Genomic DNA, 26,940 nt, shown 5'->3' with positions numbered 1-26,940 from the left:
TAAAAAATAAAACTGAAAATTACTGATCACAGCTGTCGAATTTTGTTACCATCTCTGTAAGCCTGGTCAATATTTTTATTTGGTAATATATTTATCTTTATAACTTTTCTAGTTCTCCAACTAGTTCTCTTTATAAATAGAAAATTGATCATAATTCCTTCCTCTGCATGAGGTGGTAACGGTCATATAGAAGCATTGTTAGTCTACCTCATTTCAGTATTTATTTTTAATCACTATTTTTGCCAAATTTCTTTCATCCTATTCTGACTTCTTTTTATCTCTTATAATTACTACTAGCATTACTCTCAAATTCACTTGATAAAATCTTTTTTCTTCCTGTTATTTTTGAAATATATACCCTAATGTGACTTTTCAAACATTCTGTCTCTTCCATCAGTTAAGCTGTTAGGATGTTCCATTTTGATGTCTCCTGCCTTCAGAATGATTTATAAGATATGAACCTTCCCTACTATCTAATGTTATGTTCATACCTGAAAATAACCAGGTTGTACATGTTTACATTTAAGCTGTATAAATATTCATACAATTTTTACTGAATCATTCAGTGGCTTTCTGCTATAGATATTATTAGAAAAGTATCCACGGTCTTAAAAATGATAGGATTCAAATTCCCTTGCCTGCAATTTTCACATTTTCATATACAATTGCTTTCCTGTTGTTTATGTCTTTCTAAGAATTCCAACTGGAATTTGTGTCACTTATCATTGTGAGAGAATGTTATTTCTTCAATAGATAGAATATATGCAATCCCCCATTAGAATTTCCAGTTGTCTAACTAGTCAAGGAGCTGGGTATGATGAAAATGGGAAATTAACCAGCTCTTGGAAATCCAACAGAGAAAATACATAGTTCTGCAAGTCTCTTCAACCCATTCACACACACACACCCACATGTGCCTCTCCCCAGAGCTCATCTAGATATTTTATCTAGGTCATTAGTGCAATTTTGGCATAGAATGGTTATCATCTGACAACTCTGGTAGCCTGGAAGAGGTCACAGAATTTGTGATTTGATCCTTGGTTTCCAACTCTAAGCAAGAGCCAAGCCAACTTATCTCTACAGATAGTAACCAAGAGCAGGACTGACACTCTAGAGGCCAGATTTTTAAAATTTACTTATGCACCCAAGACATTGAACAAAATCTGTTGCACTCAGTAGACAGAACTCAAAATAAAAGAGGTTGCTATTTATTGAGAAATTTGGAAGATGAGAGAGAGCTGATTCCAAAGAACTGCTACTCCTAGTGCAGACTTTTTATATTAATGCACTAGTGAATACCAGTGTCTGAAGTTCATGCCCCAATCTGAACAAGATGATTTGATTTTAGTTTTTAGACAAAAGAGACTTTCTGCATTCCAGGTCATGCTGATTTAAAAAAAAAAAAAATCATTCTAGGATTGCCTGCTATGGTGTAACGCAATAGACAGCGCCTCTGCGACACCAGGACATAGGTTCAACCCCCAGCCCAGCACAGTGGATTAAAGGATCCCTCATTGCTACAATTGCACAGCGTAGGTCACACCCACAACTGGGATCTGATCCCTGACTAAGAAACTCCATATGCCGCAGGGGCAGCCAAAAAGAAAAAAAAGAAAAAAAAATTCATTCTGGAGTCAAACTACGCAGGTAATCCATACCAAGCTATAAGTAGTTAGAACATACCTGAAGGTCTTTATTTATTAACAAGCTGTTATACAGGCATGCTGCTCAGAATGTGCATAAGATAATGGGTAGGAGCACAGACTTGGGAGCCACAGTGCCTGAGTTCATATCCTTTCTGTGCCACTTTCTATCTGTTTGACCTTGGACAAGTTGCCTTTCTTCTCTGTGCTTCCATTCCTTCATTTATAAAATGATAATGAGGGGTCTGACCTCATATGGTGTTGCGAGTATTAAATACATGTAAAGCATTTATTGCCTGATTCTGATGCAATCTGATGTCTATACTGTTGGGAGTGAAAATGAAAAACTTTAATCTCTAGTAGTTTACTCTCTAAAATCATACCTCATGTAATCTAGGAGAGAGATTTCTATCGTCTGCCCCATGGCACCCTGCACCACCCCCGCCATAGTGTGTATTACTACATGGTGTTTCTTTACTTGTCTCTCCTACCTCTATTAAACTGTAAGCTTTATGAGGACAAAAACTGTGTCTATCTTTTTATCATTATTCCTTCAATGCCTTGCATATAGTTTGTACTCTGTAAATAGTTAACAGATCAATGTTAAATACAATATGATTTTTAAGGTATCACAAAGAATAGGGTATCCATCTGTAGAGTATTGCTATGACTATGTTAGTTTCCTGGTTTCATCAGAGATTGACATGCAATAACGACTGATTGCAACTTCTTTGCACTGGCCTTTGCTCTGAGTGTTTTCCCCTTACATAACCACAAGGGTCACCCCCACAGCTCCTTCAGATCTTTATTCAGATGCCACTTTCTTAATAATTCTTATTCTTACTACCTCTGTTTCTTTAAAATTGCCTCTCTGCTTCTTCTCTGAGCTGTTTTGTTTTTCTATAATGTTTATGACAGTCCAACCCTCTATGTATTTGGGCATTATATTTATGATTTGTTACTGGCCTCCCCTGCCCCCACTGGAATGTTGAGCTTTGTTAGTTTTGCTCAGATGTTATCTCCAGCATCTGGAGGAGTGCCTGGCAGGAAGTAGGCACACACTTTAAAATATCTGTTGAATTAATTAATAAACTCAATGCATTGGGGCTGCCAACTTAAAAATAAGTGAAACCAAATTACTATTCAGAGATTATCAGCAAAGAATTATAGATAAGAAACCTTGAGTTCCCTCTTGAGATCATTGTGTATGGTTTATGATTGTGCTAAATGTACATACTTCACCTCTCTGAGCCCTTTAACGCAGCCTCCAAATTCTGAGAATCATCCTTACCAAAGTATTCCTCCAAGGGTCATTCTGAGAAATGTATTGCAAGTTATTTTATGAAATATTATATGTCTGAGATATATCTTTAAAGTAATATGGGATCCTAGTGCTAAAATCATGTTTTTAAATGGTTAAGTCCTACAAAAAAAAATTATTCTTTAAATATGTAACTATAGGAGTTCCCATTGTGGCTCAGTGATAATGAACCCAACTAATATCCATGAGGATGTGGGTTCAATCCCTGACCTCACTCAGTGGGTTAAGGATCTGGCATTGCCATGAGCTGTGGCATAGATAGCTCGGATCCTGCATTGCTGTGGCTGTGTTACAGGTTTGCAGCTACAGTTACAATTCAACCCCGAGCCTCAAAACCTCCACATGCCATGGGTGTGGCTCTTAAAAAACAAAAAATGTGAATATGAACTTTCCCTAGAACATGAATGCAGGATCTCTGCAAGGTATTAATTAAGAGAAATTAAGACATCTATATTAAAATGTCTTATTCTACGAAGTTGGGTGGAGGATTTATTTCAAAAAAAGAAATTATATGTAACAGCAAAAAGTGCCTCATAGTACCAATATTAGAGGGGGAGGTGTACCTTGCTAAAATGATAAGAAATAATATGATTTATAAATTCCCTTCATTATTTTACTTTAATTTTTTTTTTCAAGATTAAACTTCAGAGTTCCCATTATGGGTCAGTGGTTATGACCTGACCAGTATCCAAGAGGATGAGAATTTGATCCCTGGCCTCACTCAGTGGGTTAAGGATCGGGTGGTTCAAGAGCTGTGGTGTAGGTCACAGATAAGGCTCAGATCTGGTGTTGCTGTGGCCGTGGTATAGGCCAGTGTCTATAGTTCCCATTCAACACCTAACCTGGGAACCTCCTTATGCTGCGGGTGTGGCCCTGAAAAGCCAAAAAAAAAAAAAAAAAAAAAATTAAACTTTCATTTGGGTGGCTTTTTGTTTGAATTCATTATGGAAGAATCTCAAAACATAAAATTGAACAAGAAAATTATATAGGAAGTAGAAGGGAGTTGTACGTGAGGGACATATTAAAAAATACAAAAGCCTGCATGTCATACATGAGATGAGATTTTCGTTTAGCTTGCTGTTTGTAGGAATTTTTAGCTGTTTAAATAATTGATTCATAAAATTATTTAAGTAACCTTATATTAATAAGAGGGAAAGTTTTGAACAAGCAATTTAAAGATGGTAAGTGATTGATTACTCAGATGGGCAAGAAAGACAGGTGCTACATAACAAAACAAGCTAACTCCCAGGTGTTTGTAAATATGACAGGTATATATAAAGTATCAAAACCCAAAGGGAAGAGCAAACAAATGAGAGAATCAGTAGTTATTAGGACAGATGAGATGGAGCTATCTCATAGTATAAGATTTGAAAAGAGAACAGGTATAAAGATGAAGAATTAAATAAATGTGAAAATAGAGAGATGGATTGTCCTTTTTCTCAACATGACAAGAAGATCTGACCAAACTTGTATTTTTAAATGAAAAAAAAGTAACATAGGAAGAGAGCCACGTGCATGGCAGACATTGTAGTATTTTTGATTCATATTTTGAATAGCAGTGGTGAGAGTGGGCATCCCTGTCTTGTTCCAGATTTTAGTGGAAAGGCTTTCAATTTTTCTCCATTGAGTATTGTATTTGCTGTGGGTTTGTCATAAACTGCTTTGATTATGTTAAGGAATGTTCCCTCTATATTCACTTTGGTGAGAGTTTTTATCATAAATGGATGTTGGACTTTGTCAAATGCTTTTTCTGCATCTATTGAGATGATCATATGATTTTTGACTTTTCTTTTGTTAATGTGGTGTATGATGTTGATTGATTTGCATATGTTGAACCGTCTTTGTTAACCAGGGATGAATCCCACTTGGTCATGGTGTATGATCTTTTTGATATGTTGTTGGACTCAGTTGGCTAAAATTTTGTTGAGAATTTTTGCATCTATATTCATCAATGATATTGGCCTACAGTTTTCTTTTTTGGTGGTATCTTTGTCTGGTTTTGGAATTAGGGTGATGGTAGCATCATAAAATGTCTTTGGGAGTGTTTCTTCTTCTTCAACCTTTTGAAAAAGTTGAAGGAGGATAGGTATAAGTTCCTCTTTGTATGTTTAGTAGAATTCTCCTGTGATGCCATCTAGTCCTGGGCTTTTATTTGTGGGGAGTGTCTTTATGACATATTCAATTTCATTTCTAGTGATCAGTCTGTTCAGTTGATCTATTTCTTCTTGATTCAGTTTTTGCAGGCTGTAAGACTCTAGAAAGTTGTCCATTTCTTCCAGATTGTCAAATTTGTTGGCATATAACTGTTCATGGTATTCTTGTATGGTTTTTTTGTATTTCTGCAGTATCCATTGTGATTTCTCCTTTTTCATTTCTTATTTTGTTTATTTGGGTTCTTTCTCTCCTCTTCTTAGTGAATCTAGCCAGAGGTTTGTCAATTTTGTTTACCTTTTCAAAGAAACGAATCTTGGTTTTATTGATTTTTTTCTATTGTTTTTTGAATATCTATTTTATTGATTTTCTCTTTGATCTTTATGATTTCCTTCCTTCTGCTGACTTTAGGGGGGGGGTTTTGTGTGTTCTTCTTTTTCTAAATCATTTAGGTGGTGGGTTAAATTGTCAATTTGAGATCTTTCTTCTTTTTTGAGGAAGGTCTGTATTGCTATGAACTTCCCTCTGAGAATATACAAGCAACTTATACAACTCAGCAACAAAAAAGTCAACAACCCAATTGAAAAATGAGCAAAAGACCTGAATAGACAGTTCTCCAAGGAAGATATACAGATGGCCAACAAGCACATGAAAAAATGCTCAGTATCACTGATTATTAGAGAAATGCAAGCCAAAACTACCATGAGATACCACCTCACACCAGTCAGAATGGCCATCATTAATAAGTCCGCAAATAACAAGTGCTGGAGGGGATGTGGAGAAAAGTGAACCCTCCTGCACTGTTGATGGGAATTTAAGCTGGTACAACCACCATGGAGAACAGTATGGATGTACCTTAGAAATCTATACATAGAACTACCATATGATTCATATTTTCTCAACAACAACAAAAAAATCTCTCCTGTCTTTCACCACTGCATTCCCCATATCAGTCTCTATATGACCAGTAGTAAATTTAAATATCATCTAGAATGAATAATGTATTAAAATAACAATACTTCCACCCATGTAACAATGATTATTGAGTATTTGCTATTTGTGCAGAATATTCTGCTCTTAGTAAAGGACAGTAGGAAGGAGATAAAATTGTATAAATTTAATAATTCAAGAAGAAAGGAATGAGGATCAGAGGGCCAGTGTTAGAGAAATTTGGCAGAAGATATAATTAATTCTGTCTAATTAGAAGATCCAACAAGACATTCAGAGATTGAAGAGGGGAGGTCCATTTGGCTGAAGCTGGAAAGATGGGTAGGATTTGAAGATTCGTAGAAGGGAAGAGGAATATTTCAACTAAGATTGTCAACATGAGCAAGGGCTAGGAAGTATAGAATATAACACATAGCGTTGACCATAGTAAGAAGGGGGTTTGGTAGATACATCATGAGTGTGAATGGAGAGGAAGGAAAATAAAGTTGTAAACTAAGTGGGAATAAGACGACAAAGGGTATTAAATGAGACTAGAGTGTGTAAATTTTTTTTCCTTAAGCCCTGGGTAGCAAAGGTTTTTAAGTAAGTAAATGAACTGTCACAGCTCTACTTTAGAAAGATTGCCCTAACAGCTATGAGTAAACTATACTGAGAAAGTCTGAAGATAGGGAAAATGCAGTTTAAAAGTCATTATTATAGGCCCTACAAAAGGTAGTAAGGCCTAAATGCCCATGATGAGGGTGAAAACAAAGAGAAGGGATAGATACAAAGACATACAGATATAGAATCCATGTGACTTGACCGTGAGAGTCGTCTTGAGGTTTTTCTTCAAACAGACCAGTCAGCTATTACTTAAATTACTGAAAAATGGGACACAAGGAAGTTTTAATGGAGGTTTTGGAAAGACTGCATGCATAGGAATGCCTATAAGTCAAGATATTGCTGTGAGAGATCAAGAACAGCTTTAAGATACTGGGTGTCATCCCCACCACCCCTTACTCACTCGCCAGACCTGGGGCTGCCTGCCATCCGGGAGGGCTGGCCTCAACAGTTGCCTGAAGCCTACCACCGCAAGGGCTGTCCCTGCACAGGCCTGCTTGCCCTTTGGAGGGGCTACACCCCCACAGAGCAGCACCAAACACCACCAGCCCCCGAGAAAAGGCCTGCAGCCGAGAAAAGCTGGAACAAGCCTAGCCAGGCCGTGAAAAGATCTGCCTAATTCTCGGACGGTTTTTCTGAGTCGGGCTGCCCTGGGGAGGCGCCTCTTGGGTTTTCAGTGGCCCAGCTAGCCACCCAGGCCCTCAGGGGGTGCCGAGCTCTAGCGGATCAGCTGCATAGGACTGCCACCCCCGGCAGCCCAGAAAAGCTACAACAAGCTTGGCCAGACTGTGAAAAGATCTGCCTACATTCTAAGGCCGTCCTTCTGAGTTGGTCTGCCCTAGGGAAGAGCCTCTTAGGTTCTCAGTGACCCAGATAGCTGCTCCAGCCCTCAGGGGATGCTGCACTCCTGAGGAACAGCTGCCCAACAACGCAACCCCCTGCAAGAACCCCACAGCCTAAAAACACCAGAGCAAGCTCTGCACGACCAAGTGAAATCTGCTACCATCGTGGTGTGGACCTCCCAGTCCTATCTGCCCTCAGGAAGTCCTCCTTTGCTTCAAAGAGACCCTGTTAGCCCCATCAACACTCCAGAAAAGCCACACTGCCTCAAAAAAAGACTGACCAACAACGCCAGCCCTCAGGAAACATTCCACAGCAGTGACAAGGCAAACACTGCCCGGTCACGGAGACTACAACTCTCTCAGGAAAAAGAAAACAACAAGCAAGATGAAGAAGCTGAGAAACCACTCCCAGTCAAACCAACAGGAGAACTCACCTAAAACAGTCAACAATGAAACAGATCTCTGCAGTCTGACAGACCTGAAGTTCAAAAGAGAAATAGTGAAAATACTGAAGGAATTAAGAGAAGATATAAACAGTAATGCGGATACGCTCAGAAAGGAACTAGAAAATATAAGGAGGAGCCAAGAAAAACTAGAACATTCATTTGCAGAGATACAAACTGAACTAAGGGCAGTAAAAACCAGAATGAATAATGCAGAAGAACGAATCAGTGATATGGAAGATAGAATAATGGAAATCACCCAATCAGGTCAGCAGACAGAAAACCAAATCAAAAAACAGGAAAGCAATATAAGAGACCTATGGGATAATATAAAGCAGGCCAATCTACACATAATAGGAATTCCAGAGGAGTAGAAAAAGATAAGGGGATGGAAAATATATTTGAAGAAATTATCACTGGAAACTTCCCAAATCTAAAGGATACTGGGTTCAAGATACAGGAAGCACAGAGGGCCCCAAACAAATTGAACCCAAATAGACCCACACCAAGACACATAATAAAAATGGCAAAAGTTAGTGATAAAGAGAGGATCCTAAAGGCAGCAAGAGAAAAGCAGAATGTTACCTACTAGGGAACCCCCATAAGATTATCAGCTGATTTCTCTACAGAAACACTACAGGCCAGGAGGGAATGGCAAGAGATATTTAAAGTGCTCAAAGGAAAAAATATGCAACCTAAAATACTCTATCCAGCAAGAATATCATTTAAAATAGAAGGGGAAATAAAAATTTTTTCCAACAAACAAAAACTAAAAGAATACAGTAACACAAAACCCAGGTTAAAAGAAATACTGAAAGGGCCTCTCTAAACCAAAAAGAAAGGAAGGAAAGGGAAGAAAAAAGAAAAGAAAAAAAAAAAGAAGAAGAAGAAGAAGAGGAAGAACTAGGACTGAGGAAACTGCAATCAGAGAGCAGTCACTCAAATAAGCCAGCATACAGATTTAATCATGAACATGCTTCAAACAAAATAAAATTAAAAAGAAAAAAATAAAAAAGAGTCATCAAAACCATAAAATGTGGGCAAGGGATGTTAGGAAGTAAATAACCCTTTTTGTTTGTTTATATGTTTCTCTTCTTAATTTTAATATAGTAATGAAGTGTTTGAACTTACAGGACCATCAGGCTAAAACACACAGTTATAGGAAGGGGTTAGCATACTTAAAAAACAGGGCAACTACAAGCCAAAACCAAATATCGCATTCGCAAAAAATGAAAAAAAAAAAGAACACTCAAGCAGATAATAACAGGAGACCATCCAACCAAAAAAAAAAAAAAAAAAAAAAAAGAAAGGAAGAATGGAGAACCATAGAATCAACTGGAACACAAGGTTCAAAATGGCAATAAATAATCATCTATCAATTATCACCTTAAATGTCAATGGACTGAATGCCCCAATCAAAAGACACAGAGTGGCTGAGTGGATAAAAAGGCAAAAACCTTCAATATGCTGCCTACAAGAAACTCACCTTAGGACAAAGGATACATATAGATTGAAAGTGAAAGGGTGGGGAAAAATATTCCACGCCAATAGACATGACAGAAAAGCAGGAGTCGCAACACTCATATCAGACAAAATAGACTTTAAAACAAAAGACATAAAGAAAGACAAAGAAGGACACTACTTAATGATTAAGGGATCCATCCAAGGAGAGGATGTTACTATCATCAACATATATGCCCCAAATATAGGAGCACCCAGATATATACAACAAATATTAACAGACATAAAGGGAGATATTGATGAGAATACAATCATAGTAGGAGACCTTAATACCCCCCTCACATCAATGAACAGATCCTCTAGACAGAAAACCAATAAAGCAACAGAGATCCTAAAGGAAACAATAGAAAAGTTAGACTTAATTGATATCTTCAGGACACTACATCCAAAAAAATCAGAATACACATTCTTCTCAAATGCTCATGGAACATTCTCAAGAAACAACCACATATTGGGACACAAAGCAAATCTCAATAAATTTAGGAGCATAGAAATTATCTCAAGTATCTTCTCTGACCACAATGCCATGAAATTAGACACCAACCATGGGAAAAGGAAAGAGAAAAAACCTACTCCATGGAGACTAAACAATATGCTACTAAAAAACCAAGGGGTCAATGAGGAAATCAAGAAGGAAATTAAAAACTACCTTGAGGAGTTCCCGTCGTGGTGCAGTGGTTAACGAATCCGACTAGGAACCATGAGGTTGTGGGTTCGGTCCCTGCCCTTGCTCAGTGGGTTGGCGATCCGGTGTTGCCGTGAGCTGTGGTGTAGGTTGCAGACGCGGCTCGGATCCCGCGTTGCTGTGGCTCCGGCGTAGGCCGGTGGCTACAGCTCCGATTGGACCCCTAGCCTGGGAACCTCCATATGCCACGAGAGCAGCCCAAGAAATAGCAAAAAGACAAAAAAAAAAAAAAAAAAAAAAAAAAACTACCTTGAAACAAATGATAATGAAGACACAACCTCTCAAAATCTATGGGATGCTGTGAAAGCAGTGCTCAGAGGGAAACTTATAGCAATACAGGCCTTTCTCAAAAAAGAAGAAAGATCTCAAATTGACAACTTAACCCTCCACCTAAATGAATTATACAAAGAAGAACAAAAAAGACCTAATGTCAGCAGAAGGAAGGAAATTATAAAGATCAAAGAAGAAATCAATAAAATAGAGACTCAAAAAACAATAGAGAAAATTAATAAAACCAAGAGCTGGTTCTTTGAAAAGGTAAACAAAATTGACAAACCCCTGGCCAGACTCACTAAAAAGAGGAGAGAAAGAACCCAAATAACCAAAATTTAAATGAAAAAGGAGAAATCACAACGGATACAGCGGAAATACAAAAAAACCATAAGAGAATACTATGAACAACTGTATGGCAACAAGTTTGACAATCTGGAAGAAATGGACAATTTTCTAGAATCTTACAGCCTGCAAAAACTGAATCAAGCAGAAACAGACCAACTGAACAGACCAATCACTAGAAATGAAATTGAAGAGGTCATAAAATCACTCCCTACAAATAAAAGTCCAGGACCAGATGGCTTCACAGGTGAATTCTATCAAACATATAAAGAGGAATTGGTGCCCATCCTCCTTAAACTCTTTCAAAAGGTTGAAGAAGAAGGAATACTCCCAAAGACATTCTATGATGCCACCATCACCCTCATTCCAAAACCAGACAGAGATACCACCAAAAAAGAAAACCATCAGCCAATACCTTTGATAAATATAGACGCAAAAATTCTCAACAAAATTTTAGCCAACCGAATCCAACAACATATCAAAAAAATTATACACCATGACCAGGTTGGGTTCATCCCAGGTTCACAAGGATGGTTCAAAATATGCAAATCAATCAACATCATATACCACATTAACAAAAAAAAAAGTCAAAAATCATATGATCATCTCAATAGACGCAGAAAAAGCATTTGACAAAGTCCAACATCCATTCATGATCAAGACCCTCGCCAAAGTGGGTATAGAGGGAACATTCCTGAACATAATCAAAGCCATTTATGATAAACCCACAGCAAATATAATACTCAGTGGGGAAAAACTGAAAGCCTTCTCACTCAAATCTGGAGCAAGACAGGGATGCCCACTCTCACCACTGCTCTTCAACATAGTAGTAGAAGTCCTAGCCACAGCAATTAGACAAACAAAAGAAATAAAAGGCATCCATATAGGAAGAGAAGAGATAAAACTGTCACTGTATGCAGATGACATGATACTATACATAGAAAACCCTAAGGACTCAACCCAAAAACTCCTTGAACTGATTAATAAATTCAGCAAAGTAGCAGGATATAAGATTAGCATTCAGAAGTCAGTTGCATTTCTGTATACCAGCAATGAAATATTAGAAAAGGAATATAAAAATACGATACCTTTTAAAATTGCACCTCACAAAATCAAATACCTCGGAATACACCTGACCAAGGAGGTAAAGGACCTATATGCCGAGAACTATAAAACTTTAATCAAAGAAATCAAAGAAGATGTAAAGAAATGGAAAGACATTCCATGTTCCTGGATTGGAAAAATCAATATTTTAAAAATAGCCATACTACCCAAAGCAATCTACAGATTCAATGCAATCCCTATCAAATTACCCAGGACATTTTTCACAGAACTAGAACAAACAATCCAAACATTTATATGGAACCACAAAAGACCCAGAATCACCAAAGCAATCCTGAGAAACAAAAACCAAGCAGGAGGCATAACTCTCCCAGACTTCAAGAAATACTACAAAGCCACAGTCGTCAAAACAGTGTGGTACTGGTACCAAAACAGACAGACAGACCAATGGAACAGAATCGAGAATCCGGAAATAAACCCTGACACCTATGGTCAATTAATCTTTGACAAGGGAGGCAAGAACATCAAATGGGAAAAGGAAAGTCTATTCAGCAAGCATTGCTGGGAAACCTGGACAGCTGCATGCAAAGCAATGAAACTAGAACACACCCTCACATCATGCACAAAAATAAACTCCAAATGGCTGAAAGACTTAAATATACGACAGGACACCATCAAACTCCTAGGAGAAAACATAGGCAAAACATTCTCTGACATCAACATCCTGAATATTTTCTCAGGTCAGTCTCCCAAAGCAATAGAAATTAGAGCAAAAATAAACCCATGGGACCTCATCAAACTGAAAAGCTTTTGCACAACAAAAGAAACCAAAAAGACAACAAAAAGACAACTTACAGAATGGGAGAAAGTAGTTTCAAATGATGCAACCGACAAGGGCTTAATCTCTAGAAAATATAAACAACTTATACAACCCAACAGCAAAAAAACCAATCAATCAATGGAAAAATGGGCAAAAGACCTGAATAGACATTTCTCCAAAAAATATATACAGATGGCCAGCAAACACATGAAAAAATGCTCAACATCGCTGTTATTATAAGAGAAATGCAAATCAAAACTACCATGAGATACCACCTCACACCAGTCAGAATGGCCATCATGAATAAATCGACAAATAACAAGTGCTGGAGGGGCTGTGGAGAAAAGGGAACCCTCCTGCACTGCTGGTGGGAATGTCAACTGGTACAGCCACTGTGGAGAACGGTTTGGAGATACCTTAGAAATCTATACATAGAACTTCCATATGACCCCGCAATCCCACTCTTGGACATCTATCCGGACAAAACTCTACTTAAAAGAGACACATGCACCCGCATGTTCACTGCAGCACTATTCACAATAGCCAGGACATGAAAACAACCCAAATGTCCATTGACAGATGACTGGATTTGGAAGATGTGGTATATATACACAATGGAATACTACTCAGCCATAAAAAAGAATGACATAATGCCATTTGCAGCAACATGGATGGAACTAGAGACTCTCCTACTGAGTGAAGTGAGTCAGAAAGACAAAGACAAATGCCATATGGTATCACTTATAACTGGAATCTAAAATCCAGCACAAATGAACATCTCCTCAGAAAAGAAAATCATGGACTTGGAGAAAAGACTTGTGGCTGCCTGATGGGAGGGGGAGAGAGTAGGAGGGATCGGGAGCTTGGGCTTATCGGACACAACTTAGAATAGATTTACAAGGAGATCCTGCTGAGTAGCATTGAGAACTTTGTCTAGATACTCTTGTTGCAAGAGAACAAAGGGTGGGGAAAAAATGTAATTGTAATGTATACATGTAAGGATAACTTGATCCCCTTGCTGTACAGTGGGAAAATAAAAAAAATTTAAAAAAAGAAAGAAAAAAAAAGGCAATCAAAGGTCATGGAAACAAATGAAAATGAGAGAAAAAATAGTGTAGAGGTAAGTTATGCATTAAATTGTTAATTTTCTCTGGATTTTATGATCCTTGTGATGTTTGCTGTGATTTCCCATTCTAAATAAATGTTCACTTACGTACTTAAAAAAAAAAAAAAAGATACTGGGTGTTAGAGAGGTAGATAAAGAAGAAAAGCACAGAAACTGAGACTTGAAATTAAACTTACATTTAAACTGTATATATATATTTTTTTTTAACTATTTCAGAATTCAGATAATCTTGCCCTCTTCTGAGATTACCAAACCTTTAGGATACTTTCTTTGAGAAGCAAAGGACTCATTTTGCAGAACAAAGCTATCCCAGAGCTGTAATAGGAAGGAGGTGACATAAATTGAGTGATAATCTGATTTTGATGGGGAATGTATATGGTACATACCAGACTAGGTCTTGGCAATTTCTTCTGATTGGATATCAGGTGACTACCTTCCAACTATGTTCATTTAATAGTAAGTGCTGCCAGTTACAATCTGTGCAAAATATCATTCTGATATGTTTGCACTTCTTGACTCTGTGTTCCCCTCCAACTTATCTTTCTTAGGAGGTTAGGCATAATTTAGTCTATTTGTTATTTGCACAATGGTTTTGTGTCCTCTTCTACCCAAGAAATAAGCACAGTGAAAGACTAGGCTTTTGAAGAGCTTCCTCAAACATTCATTATTTTTATGATGACTTTGAAACTCAAGAGAAAAAAAACTATTAGTCAAGAAAAAAGTAAAGCTGTGACACTGGCTTTGGGAAGGCTCTGTTTCTTAATAGCCCAAACCACTTCCAGGTAATGTTTGAAAGTCGTCATATGTTATGCAATTGCTCAGGTTTATATCGATTTTAGTGTTCTGGGCATCCATTTCTGAATAACCAAACATCTAAAACCACAGTGGCCTAAAACAACAATCTGCTATTATCTTTCATGAATCCATGGATTGACTGAGCTCAGCTGGGAGGTTTTGCCTGGGATTTTAATACAGTTATGATCAAATTTTCATTAGGGCTGGAGTCATCCGAAAGGTCACTGAGCTGGACATCCAAAGTTGGCTCATTCACAAAGCTGGCAGTTGATGCTAGCTCTTGGCTGAGATTTCAGCTGGAGCTGTCTACTGGAGCACTACACATGACCTCTCCATGTATCTTGGGTTTCTTCCAATATGTGCTAGGTTCTACAAAGGATAATTCCAAGAGCAAGTAAATATTCCAGGAGTCTAAGACAATAGCTGCAGGACTTATTACCCAGCCTCAAAAGTCAAGCAGCATCATTTCTAGCATATTCTGTATTGGAAAAGAAAATTCTGAGGCCAGCCCACATTCAGGGGGAATAGTAATACAAGGGAATTAATACCATGAAGCTTGGTTCATGATGGGCTCAAAAAGGGTGGAGGAGAGGCAGTACCAGTCTTTGAGGTCTAGCTACCACACACTGTAAAACAATCAATCAGGACTGCCAGGGGAAAAACACACCAGTAGGTGTGGGTATTACTTAATGATGTTTCTACTGCTGGTGGAGTTGATTGTCCTCATTTACTCTCTTCCTTTTGGAGAAGTTATCAGTGTTTAATTTTACCCTGATTTCAGATTCTAGATCTCTTTTCCTAGTTCCATTCTTTCAAACATCCTTAGATCCTTTATCATTAAACCTAAATGTCTCCAAAGGTGTTCAGATATGGTAACATATGAAACATTTCTCATACTTCTTATCTCTTTGCCTCTGGTCCTTCCATAAGACTGAATGTAAGCAAGGTACCATTTTTTTGCTTCAAGATATTCAGCTAGCATTAACTTAAGTACCATATGCTTGTCATGGGAGACACAAAGAAGCATAAGCCAGCTTCTACTCCTAAGGGATAAACAAACCTAAAGAAGAAAAATGCCTATATTAGTTAAGATAAGGCTAAGCTGCTATAACAAAAAGACCCCAGATATATAGAGACATAGAAGTTTATTTCTTTCACACATAACCGTCCAAGGAGGGCATTCCAGATAAACAAATGGCACTGCTCCACACAACCAGGTTCAGGGTCATACCCATCTCCTTAAGACATTGGCCAGAAGTGTAACATATCAATCCCACACTCATTACATTGGAAAGGATATAGTCATATGGCCACATTTGACTATAAGGAAGACTGGCAAATGTTATAGGTTGGGCGTCTATGCATGTTTCAATTGTTTTAACAAAGGTTTTTATGAATGGTTAGCAACTTCCACAACAGCATGTAAATAAATCATTACAAAGCAATGTGATAGTGTTACACTGGAAAAACATATGCAGTGCTATGAATGCACAGTGGGAAGTCACTGGCTTAGCTTGACTGTTTAAGGAGAGTTTTCACTAGAAGGAAAATTTGAACTGTTTCCAGAGATTACTGGACTAGAGAAAAACAGGGCATTCTACACAGAAAAGATAAGGTCACATGCCCAAATACAGAATACAACTAGTGTGAGTGTTTCATTGAATGGCAAAATTTTAGTATGGCTGAGCATAAGTGCCCATGAAATGAGGCATTATAGGAAATAAGGTCTATAAGATAGAGAGGATTCTGCTGAAGTAGCTTGGACTTTGTTCTCTAGGGATAGTGGAAAACCATCACAATTTTATAAGTTTAGGACTAGCACAACCAGATTGGTGGTGCTGATGTGAGGATAGACTGGAGGAGAAGAGATTAAATAAGATGAGACCAGTTAGGAGTATATTCAAAGAAGTTGTGATGAGAATTAAATCAGAGTGGTTATCATGGAGATGGGAGAGGAAGGAGTACATTGCTAGGCAACAGGGACTACAACTTACTTGCTGCAAAGGTGGGAAATTGAGAAAGAGAATGAGTGCTTCCTTCTTGTGCATGGTGGATGATCACTGATGCCATTAGCCAATACCAGCCCAAGAGGAGAAAAATTTAATAGGGCAGTATTTTTCATTTGTTTTGGGACATAAAGAATTTTTTGGTATCTACCTGTTTTTGCTGGGCTTGAGAGTAAGGAAAAGAACAGTGAGTGAGTCTCAGATCTAAATTGACTCCAGACAAGTATCTTTATTTTTTTAACTATTTGAGCAGACATCTGGGAGAATGCAGTTTGGCCTAGTCCAGTCTATGATGGTAATAATTCTGATGATTCATCACCACTTTTACAATGCCAAAGCAAAGTATTGTGGTTTTTGACACAACACTCATTCACTTAGGTTCAGCCACTCTGCACCTGCCAAAGACCAGGTTCTATACTAGGTACTAAGAACACAACTCTAAAACAACACACACATCCCTGCTCTTAAAAAGCTAAGGACAGAAAAATATAAGTTAGCCATAACTGGTTCATAAGGATGGCAGTCATATGTAGGAGGTAAGGGTTGGGGTGCAGAAAGTAGTTTTTCAGGTTCTAGGCAAAGACAAATTCAAGAGAATACAATGTACATTTGAGGACTAGAGAAAGTCCAATATTATCATAGAGTATGAGGGTAGAGTTGCAAAAAGAAATGAGGAGAGTAAGCAGGAACCAGATTATGGCAAGCCTTCTCTACTTTGTGATAGAACTTGGAAAGAATGGTTCTAAGAAAGGGAATGTAAATTCAAAAGAATAACGTTCTAGTTGTGATAAGAGAAATGTGGAGAGTGATAGGATGATGAGACTAAAGCAAAACTAACTGGATTATGATGACCAGGATGAGACAGTGGAGATGGAAAAAAAAATATTTTGATGGTAGGGGCGTCAACAGGACCTAAAATAATGGGTATTAGAATGGAAAGCATTGAGGTTGGTACCCAGAGTACTGGTTTGGGCAATTGTGTGGATATTCTATCATTAACAGAAAAACTTAAGTTGGGAAGAAAAGCATATCTGGGGGGGAATGATGAATTCAGTTTTGACATGCTGAATTGGCAGTGCCTACAAGACTTCCAAGTAGAAATGAACTAAGCTATTATATATATTAACTGAAGCTGAAGAGATGGAGATTTGCAAGTGATAGGATGATGAAGTGTCCCTCAGAGGGCATGTTCAGAGAGAAGCCCAGCATGTGGCGGCTGCGCAGCGAGGTCCTTAAAGAACTGCAAAGAAGGAACCGCTAGAGAACTAAAGAGGAAGGAAAGCCAAAGAAAGAGAATGCTCTGAGTCAAAGGGCTGGTAACTAGTATCAAATGCTATTAAATTTGGGTTTATTTGATAAGCAGGAAGGCTAAACCTATTTTTTATAATTATTAGCCATTTTGTATTTATCTTTTAAATTAGCAGATCTTTTTCTATTGAATTTTTGTCATTTTCTTACTGATTTGTAGGAGTTCTTTATAAATGATGGGTAACAATCCTTGTTATATGTGGCATATTTTTGCCCAGTTTGTCTTTTATCTTTCCATTTTGCTTATGAACTATTTTTTATACAAAAGTTTTTAATTTCTTTGGAGCCAAAAATGTCAATCATGTTTTCTGTAGTTTCTGGTCTTACTGTCATGCCTTAAATCCCACCCCATACTTACACACAAATTCTCTTTGATTTTCTCTTAGTGCCCTTATGATTTTTTTTTAAATCATAACATGTGGAGAGTTGTCTAAGATTAAGTCATACAATGACTGAGCAGTACTGAGGGCCCAGTTATGGTTGATAATGATTTGTTCAACAAGCTGTTATCCAGAGAAGCCAATCAGCTGATTTATCCAACCTTGGGGTTTTCCAGGCAAGTGCACCTAATGAGGAGAGGCAGTTTGGGGAAACATATTGAAGTGTTGGGCCTGGACTGTAAGCAGTTAAGAAGAGAAGTGAAAACAGAAAAAGTCTAGTAGCGAAAAAGGATAGTGAATAATGAAGCTCTCTGAGATTTTTTTAGGGTTGGAAAAGGATATTATTTGAGTAAGGTGGTTAAAAAGATAGGAGGTTGAGTCAAATTGGACAATTGTACAAATTTATTATTTCAGAAGAGTACTGCAGTGACCAAAGATAAACATGAAGAATGGATAGCTGAGTGGAGTGGAGGAGAAAGTCACTGAAGATCAAGGAGTGGAGGGGCCAGAGCATTGGCTAGATTATCCATGTAGATGTTAGAGTCTCCCAAGACTACAGTTGGACTTGGATGAAGAGAATCATCCTTCGAACATCTAGGTTTTCTCTCACCAGCACCTTTGGCAACCTTCATCTGTCTTTAAGAAACTCCTCCCCAGTTGCTAAAGAATAAGTCATGGTTTATTAGATATCAGTAGCAAAGATAGAACTATCTACCCTTCTTGCTTCTGGTCAAGTATTCATGTTGGGGTCAGCAACTGATAGTGCATATAAAGCAGTTAATAGTGTTACTACTAATGTGTGTTGGACACTGTGTTAGCTCAGTAGTCAATTCATTACAGCAGTTATATTAATTGAGGGAGATGATTTATATATGTGTGTGTTTTATTTTATTATTTTTTTTTCATTTTACAACTGCATCTGCAGCATATGGAAGTTCCCAGGCTAGGGGTCAAATCAGAGCTGTAACTTCCAGCCTACACCACACCAGATCCGAGATGCATCTGTGACTCACACTGCAGCTTGCAGCAATGCTGGACCCTTAATCCACTGAACAAGGACAGGGATCAAACCCACATCGTCACAGACACTATGTCAGTTTTTTAACCCACTGAGCCATGACAGGAACTCCTGTATGTGTTTTTTAATTGGTGTTTGTTTAGTCTTCCTTTCTTTTTTTCTTTTTTTCTTTTTTTCTTTTTTTTTTTTTTTTTTTTTTTTTTTTTTTTTTTTTATCTTTTGTCTTTTTAGGGCCACACCCGCAGCATATGAAGGTTCCCAGCCTAGGGGTTGAATTGGAGCTGTTGCTGCTGGCCTACGCCAGAGCCAAAGCAACGCCAGATCTGAGCTGCGTCTGCAGCCTATGCCACAGCTCACAGCAACACCAGACCCTTAACCCACTGAGCAAGCCAGGGATCAAACCCACAACTTCATAGTTCCTAGTTGGATTCATTTCCACTGAGCCAAGGTGGGAACTCCTAGTCTTCCTTTCAAGTTTAAGGTTTGGAATTTCAGCAGCCCTGCGTCCAGCGCATATGTAAAAATGACCAGGCAGCTTCACCTTGAGCTTGTTTCTGGAATTTTGAAAGAGTTGGAAGTGCATCTGAGAAACAATTAGAGCCTCATGTTCAAGTCCAGAGAAAGTAAAAAGAGGCAAAAAGAAGCAAAGAAGAAACTAGAAGAATGTTTTTAGATTTTAGATAGAACAATTACTGGGTTAGTTTCTTTTCCTCTACCTTGACACATTTTCTCACTTGACTCTGAGCCACACCCCAAGAGATGAGAATCCTGGGTGTAGCCCAAGAATCTGCATTCCTAACAAATACCCCTCCTTAGTCTGCAGTGTACACACAAACATTTGAAAACCACTGACTTTAGCTTTTAGGACCTGCAGTTCTTTTGTCAGTATACTTGTGAGAAATGGTGTGATAAGGAGAATCAAGGTTTATGGGTATTTTTTTAGTTTTTTTAAGTTTATTTTCAATATAGAAAATATGGTGAAAAAATAATAATTGCACCAAGAATATACACAAGTAGAAAGAGAACTTTAACTCTTCTCTGAATCTACATCCCTTCTTTTCCTCACTCAGTTAAAATAATTATTCAGTATTCATCTTAATAAAAAATAAACTCTTTGCTGCTGAAGTTCACATTCATTTTTATAAGTTAAAAAAGAACTAGTATAAACCTTAAATGTAACAGTGCTACTCTATAATCTAATAGCATCTTTCCATAGTGAAGCTCGAAATAAATTAGAAAACTTATCAGCACTATTCAATATAGAACACTTCTCATGAGAAATATTATGAATATGAGATTGAAAATGATTTAAGTTAGTAACAAAAGAAGTATTTCAAAGCCACACACCCTGAGACTTTTGTTGTCCACTCACAGTGAGGCAGCTCACGGAAATATAACTCTTTAGTTACTATTTACATAATTTTTACTGCAGTTTTAAGCTAGAAAGTGTAGAAGTAATGATTCTCACTATGACACTTCAATGTATAGCAACATTGCAAGAAACATAAATGCTGCAAACTGGATTTGTTAAGATAATGTAGTTAAATATTATGAGTATTCTAACATTTACCCATTTTATAATCTATGTTCATTTATTTTCAGATTTTAACTTAAGTGACTTGGCTAAGTAAGAATTTTTTTTGGTAGAAAGGATACAAACCTCTGTGCTAGGCACAACCAGAAGTTCAAAAAGAAAACAGAAAGAACACCTGTTCCCCAAGGACCAGAGAATGACTAGGACTTTGTGACTAAATCTCCAAATAGCAGGTTCAAATAAGAGTAATTTAGTGCCATTAATTTTTAGAGTCTTTTAAAAATTTTTTCTATTTGTCTGAAATCCTACCTGGAAGTATACTGAGGGTAGTCAGACCCATTTGTGTATGATTCATTGATTCACTTCTTCACTTGACAAATATTTACTGAGCATATGCTCCCTGCTAGGAGCAGAAGATAAATGGCGAATGAGACTAATGAAGAAGATAATGACAATGTTGATAGTGATAATAGCAGCTAACATGTATTGAGTGCTCCCCAAGTGCAAGTATTTATGTGGATTAATTCTCACAGTAACTCTATGAGGCAGATTCTATTACTCCTACATTTTGCAGGTGAGGAAACAGGCTTGGAGAGGTCTCACAGCTATGAAATAGTGCAACCAGAATTCAAACACTACAAATATGAATCCAAGGGCCAGATTTTTAACTAATAAACTCAAAGATATTCCTTTTCCTTATGGAGCTTATATTCTAGCAGTTCATTTGTTTAAAAAATACTTAATGAGTATCTATTATGTGCCAGGTACAGTCTTAGGCCCCAGGTACAGTGGTGAAGGGACCAACAGGGTCATTGCTGTCATGGCCTGTACCTCCCAGATCCTCTCATAAGGGATGAAAAAAAGGAATAAAGTATATACACTTTCCAAATAAAATTCCAAATATATTTTCCAGTAGATTTCTAAACTACTAAATATAAGACACTGTGTTAATAATTTTTAAAAAGTACTGTATATTCAGAAAGGGAAATGTTATTTTTATACTTTAAAAAGAGTTCATTTTCAGAGTTCTCTTCGTGGCTCAGCAGTTAACGAACCCGACTAGGATCCATAAGGACGTGGGTTCGATCTCTGGCCTTGTTCAGTGGGTTTAGGATCTGGTGTTGCTGTGAGCTGTGGTGTAGGTCGCAGACACGGCTCAGATCCTGTGATGCTGTGGCTGTGGCGTAGGCCAGCAGCTGTAGCTCCAATTTGTCCCCTAGCCTGGGAACTTCCATATGTTGCAGGTGCAGTCCTAAAAAAAGCTAAAAAAATGAGTTCATTTTCATTTGCGGTTAAACATGTATATTTTATGTTAAAAAAAATACCTTTTTTGCTTAATGAAAACATATTCAAAAGCTGTTTCAGTTGTTAGAAGGATTTTTATATCTAAATATGAGAACTTTTCATGAGGTAGGAATTCACTGAGGCCTTGTGTCACTTGAAGTTAAATGTTCTCCAAATTTCAGAATAATTTACAGTATTACTAGGCAACACTCATTTTTTTTTTGTCTTTTTTTTTTTTTTTTTTTTTTTTTTGCTATTTCTTGGGCTGCTCCCTCGGCATATGGAGGTTCCCAGGCTAGGGGTCTAATCAGAGCTGTAGCCACCGGCCTATGCCAGACCCACAGCAACGCGGGATCCGAGCCGCGTCTGCAACCTACACCACAGCTCACGGCAACGCCGGATCGTTAACCCACTGAGCAAGGGCAGGGACCGAACACGCAACCTCAGGGTTCCTAGTCGGATTCGTTAACCACTGCGCCACGACGGGAACTCCAACACTCATTTTTTAATGGGCAGGACCAAACTGATTGTGAAGAATTTTTTTAAAAAAGTTATACTACAGTCTAAATTAAAATCAAAAAACTATTACGCATTTTGCAGTTTCATCAAGGACTGTTTATTAATTACAATGAAAGCCTTAAGATATTTATTAATGGGTCACCCTTCTTCTTACTTAAAATTTCTTCATTGGTGTAGAAATTTCTTTCCAAACTAAAATTGTTCTTTTATATGTAATAATCTGAAGCTGTACAAGATTATGTAAATTAAGAAAACACTGAATAGTAGAGTTTCAAGATTAAATAAATAATTCAAATATTCACTTAGGAAATGTCAACAAACAAAGGTGAAAACTCTTGGAGTTCCTGCTGTGGCACAGTGGATTAAGAATCTGACTGCAGCCACTTGGGTTGCTGTGGAGGCATGGGTTTGATCCCAGGACCGGTGCAGTGGGTTAAGAGATCTGATGTTGCTGCAGCTGCAGTACAGGCAGCAACTTGACTTGGATTCAGTCCCTGGCCTAGAAGCTTCCATATGCTGCAAGTGCAGCCATTAAAAAAAAAAAAAAAAAAAAAGGTTGAAAACTCTTGCCTGAGCAGTCACTATTAATATCTTTGTAAGCCACTATGTAGTTAGTTTGTAAGTGAATACTTAGGCTCCTGGTTAAGGTCCTTCTCTTTTCTCTGGTTTAGATACAAGGGAAGGTGCTAAATTCCGGCAGACAAAGCCTGTGCCTGGACTCAGTGAGCTTACACAATGTAGCCAAAGAGGTATAAAATATATACATAAAAGAAATACATCTGAAAAGAAAAGATCATTAACAGTTTTGTAAAAAGTAGTTCAGGTAATGAGGTCAGAAGTTGCATATTATGTTCATTTGACAGTCTGAACTGATTTAATCAGAGAAGTCATCAGTAGTTTTGTGGAGAGGGGGAGGCTATCTAGACAAAGAAAGATAGTGGAATCCTAGATAGAAAGAAGTTGGTAAATTCAGTGACATTTTGGCTGGAGTCTGTTTAAGGAAGTTGTGAAAGATAAAGTTGAATAGGAATGTACAAGCAGCATCTAGAGAACTTGAAGAATATAAACTTTAATTTACAGACCACAAAGAATCACTAAGGAGTTCCCATTGTGGCTCAGTGGTAACAAATCCAACTAGTATCCATGAGGATGCAGGTTTGATCCCTGGCCATGCTCAGTGTGTTAAGGATCCAGAATTGCTGTGAGCTGTGGTGTAGGTTGGCAACTACAGTTCGGATTCAAACCCTAGCCTGGGAACTTCATATGCTGCAGTTACGGCCCTAAAAAGACCAAAAAAAAAAAAAAAAAAAATTACTGAAAGTTTTTGAACAGGGAAATATACTGAAAGCAACATTTAGAAGGATTAACTAGCTAGTGAATGTGTAGGATGGACTGAAGACCAGTTGAGAGAGTATTACAGTAGCTGGGGCTAGTGTTACCCAAACCATGCTCTTTAGAATACTTTTCATGAGATAGTTTAATAAAAGCTTCTTTGAGGGAGATTTTTTTCTTCATGGAAAAATGGGAACATTGCATATGACATTTTCTCATGGAGTTACAATGGATATTTATTCATTAAAGGGCTGTACCAAAGAAACTCATAAATTCACAAATTTATTTGCACATAAAAGGCTTTTTCATTGCATATCTATTCATAAACATACCACTGCGTTCCATTGAAATCATTTTCAATATTTAGAAATTTTAGTCTTATCAATTACTTACTTCTTAAGAATTCCATCAAAGAAATAAGAATAGAGGGGGGAAATGAAATAAAAACTGTTTTGGAAAGGGACATAGATATCATGTAATTTAATCTTACTGATCAGAAACTAAGTGGTACGTTGGAGTTAATGACTTTCCAGTCAAATTAAATGCTGCTTTTAATGATATTTGTTTACAGCCCTCTCTCCTTCACTAAACCTTAAAATAAGATTAACCCATTTCTTATCATCTTTGTAATCTCTGCATCTGGCTCATGTAGGTAGTGGAAAAGTATGCATTGAGTTGAAAGTGATGAGAAAACTAGAGTTTTTAATTTACTGTGGTCTCACTGATGGTAACAGGATTCATTGAAAATAAATGATTCCAAGAATTACGTATAAAACTTTAGTTATCGGAATAAAGAAACTTGAAGATAAGAGGCCTGACATATTCCAGATATAAATCTAAAACTGGCAATATCTTGATCTAGTCAACTTAACTCCTCTTGACCTCTATTTCCTCATCCAAGTCTCAGCTTCAAAATATTGGGAGATCTACATTTTCATTACTATAAACAATCAAAAATTAACTGGATGTTGTGATTTCTTTCACATTGGAAATATTTTCTCATGAGGGACCATGTTTAAATACTGAAGACTTTTTAAGTATTTTTTTTTAATGGCTGCACTCCCAGCATATGGAAGTTTCTGGGACAGGAACTGAATCCCAGCCACAGCTGAGACCTATGCCACTACAGGGCCCGGGATCAAACCCACACCTCCTCAGAGACTGGAGCTGCTACAGTCGGATTTTTAACCCACTGTGCCACAGAAGAAACTCCTTAAATATTCTTTATATTAGTGCTTCTATATTCCTGAACTTCACACCTTTCTCTATTTTCTTATTTTTCCTCTTTCCAGGTATATCAAAGATGATGGAATCTTTGAAAGCATACCAATGTGTGTGCTTATGTAATATTAGGACTGAAAATTTTTAAATCTTAAAATGTGAACACTCCAGTTGTCAGAAGATCATAAAGTCTTTACTTTTAAGGACTGTTAAAAATCACCTTCTGTGAGATCTCAGCTTTGGGATTTTTCTGACATTTCAAGACTTAAATTTGAAAGTGTAGAATCTCTATAAATACAGCATTACCACAAGCCCAAAAAAGTCAAGAAATGCGAAAGGTTAGATTCTTACTAACTCCTCTCCCACATTATGCTCTAAATTGAGTTATGCATCTTAGAGTTAAATACGTAATCAGAAATACTTGATATGAAATATAGTTTAAATTATGACATATTAAGCTTTTCTCTTTGAATTTTGGGAAATAAAATTGTGTATCTAAATCATGCAAAAATCACATTTTTTGTATGTGCCCTTAAGGCTTTTTTATGTTTTCTTCACATAGTCCCCTCATTTACAACTTTATCTTTCTGTGGACTAACCATATGGGAAATCCACTATTTTAAACTTAAGCTATTTTTGTGGTGTTACTGCATAAGAAAATGCCTTTAAAGTAGAAAAATTATATGTATATATTTTTTACCAGATTTATGTAAATAAAAATTAATTTTTTTCTAGTGGTCATTTCTTGGTTCAATTCAAAGTATACAATTTTTAATCCCTGATTATCTTTAAAAAGTCTCCATTGCCATGGCCAAGAGAAATTGGAAGATAATAAAGGAGAATTGCCACGAGACCTGGCCATTTTCACCATGTTGAAGATTTAAAATTGTGTGTAATTTACATGAGACATATAAATGAAAGGATAGACTTCAGTAGGATTTTTTTTTTTTTGCTTTAAAAATAGGGTATTTCTCTCCTGCAGCAGCATCTCACATCTCATACATATGTGCATATTTAGTTTTCTGTGTAGCATTCAGTCCCAAGAACACTAATTATAATTTTAAATTATCAATAAGATATAGGCTTAAAGTACAGTAGATGTTAAATTTCATATCTCTTGTAAGATTCCCTATCTAAAAGCAACTACTTTTTGCCTTTATTTTCTTTTTTTTTCAATTCTTGAGAACTTTATAGTCACTTGTATCTTTCCTTTTAAAAGTTAAAAACACTCGTTGAATTTGTAGTGTGCAAATAGATATATTGCTTTTATGTCTAAAAAAGATATTACTGATGGTGATTATCAGTACATCAGGGAGGGCACAAGTGAAAAACCAACACACAGCCCTCAGTTCATATTGAACCACCTAAAAGTGTTTCTTTGAAGGCCCTGTTGGTAGCACTTATGAAGTGGTATGCCGTTGATCTATCGGTATGCCTGCTTCTATTGTTTACCAAAAAGCCTTAGTTATACCGCATTTAGGTTTTTGCTTATTTGTTCATTGTCTTTGAAATAGTTCCTTCATCCACCTTGATTATAGAGGCCCCAGCACGCTTGCCAAACAGCAGTTCCCTAGGAGTTCTGCTGTTGTTCGAAATCTCCACCCTAATTTTTATATTTTTCTTCTATTGAAAAGCTAGTTATAGTCTGTCATTTCATTGTCTTTTATATTTGGTACACCACAAACAATCATGTTGAAACTTCTCCAGAACTAAAATGTAATTTCTGTAGCAGATTCAGCTTTAGGAACCATATACAAATGTTAACA

At 37.2% G+C, this 26,940-nt stretch overlaps 1 protein-coding gene and 1 long non-coding RNA gene across 14 annotated transcripts in view; one reads left to right on the top strand and one right to left on the bottom strand.

Moving 5' to 3' along the window:
* ARB2A (ARB2 cotranscriptional regulator A) overlaps positions 1-26,940 on the top strand; it is a 416,372-nt gene that overhangs the window by 328,465 nt on the left and 60,967 nt on the right. The gene's annotated exons all lie outside the window — the stretch shown is intronic.
* LOC146405646 (uncharacterized) lies at positions 19,434-23,932 on the bottom strand. The gene is made up of 2 exons (XR_014838377.1): positions 22,485-23,932; positions 19,434-21,423 (listed from the first exon to the last, which is right to left on the bottom strand). It is a non-coding gene; the product is annotated as an uncharacterized LOC146405646 (long non-coding RNA).

Source organism: Sus scrofa, chromosome 2 (assembly GCF_054392235.1).
Source record: "Sus scrofa isolate SSC_HxYL_T2T_F1_AM1 chromosome 2, Sscrofa_HxYL_maternal_Yorkshire_Landrace_v2.0, whole genome shotgun sequence".
Taxonomy (NCBI): domain Eukaryota; kingdom Metazoa; phylum Chordata; class Mammalia; order Artiodactyla; family Suidae; genus Sus; species Sus scrofa.
Note: the sequence above shows the minus strand (reverse complement) of the source record. Positions and strands in the feature narration are given on the sequence as shown.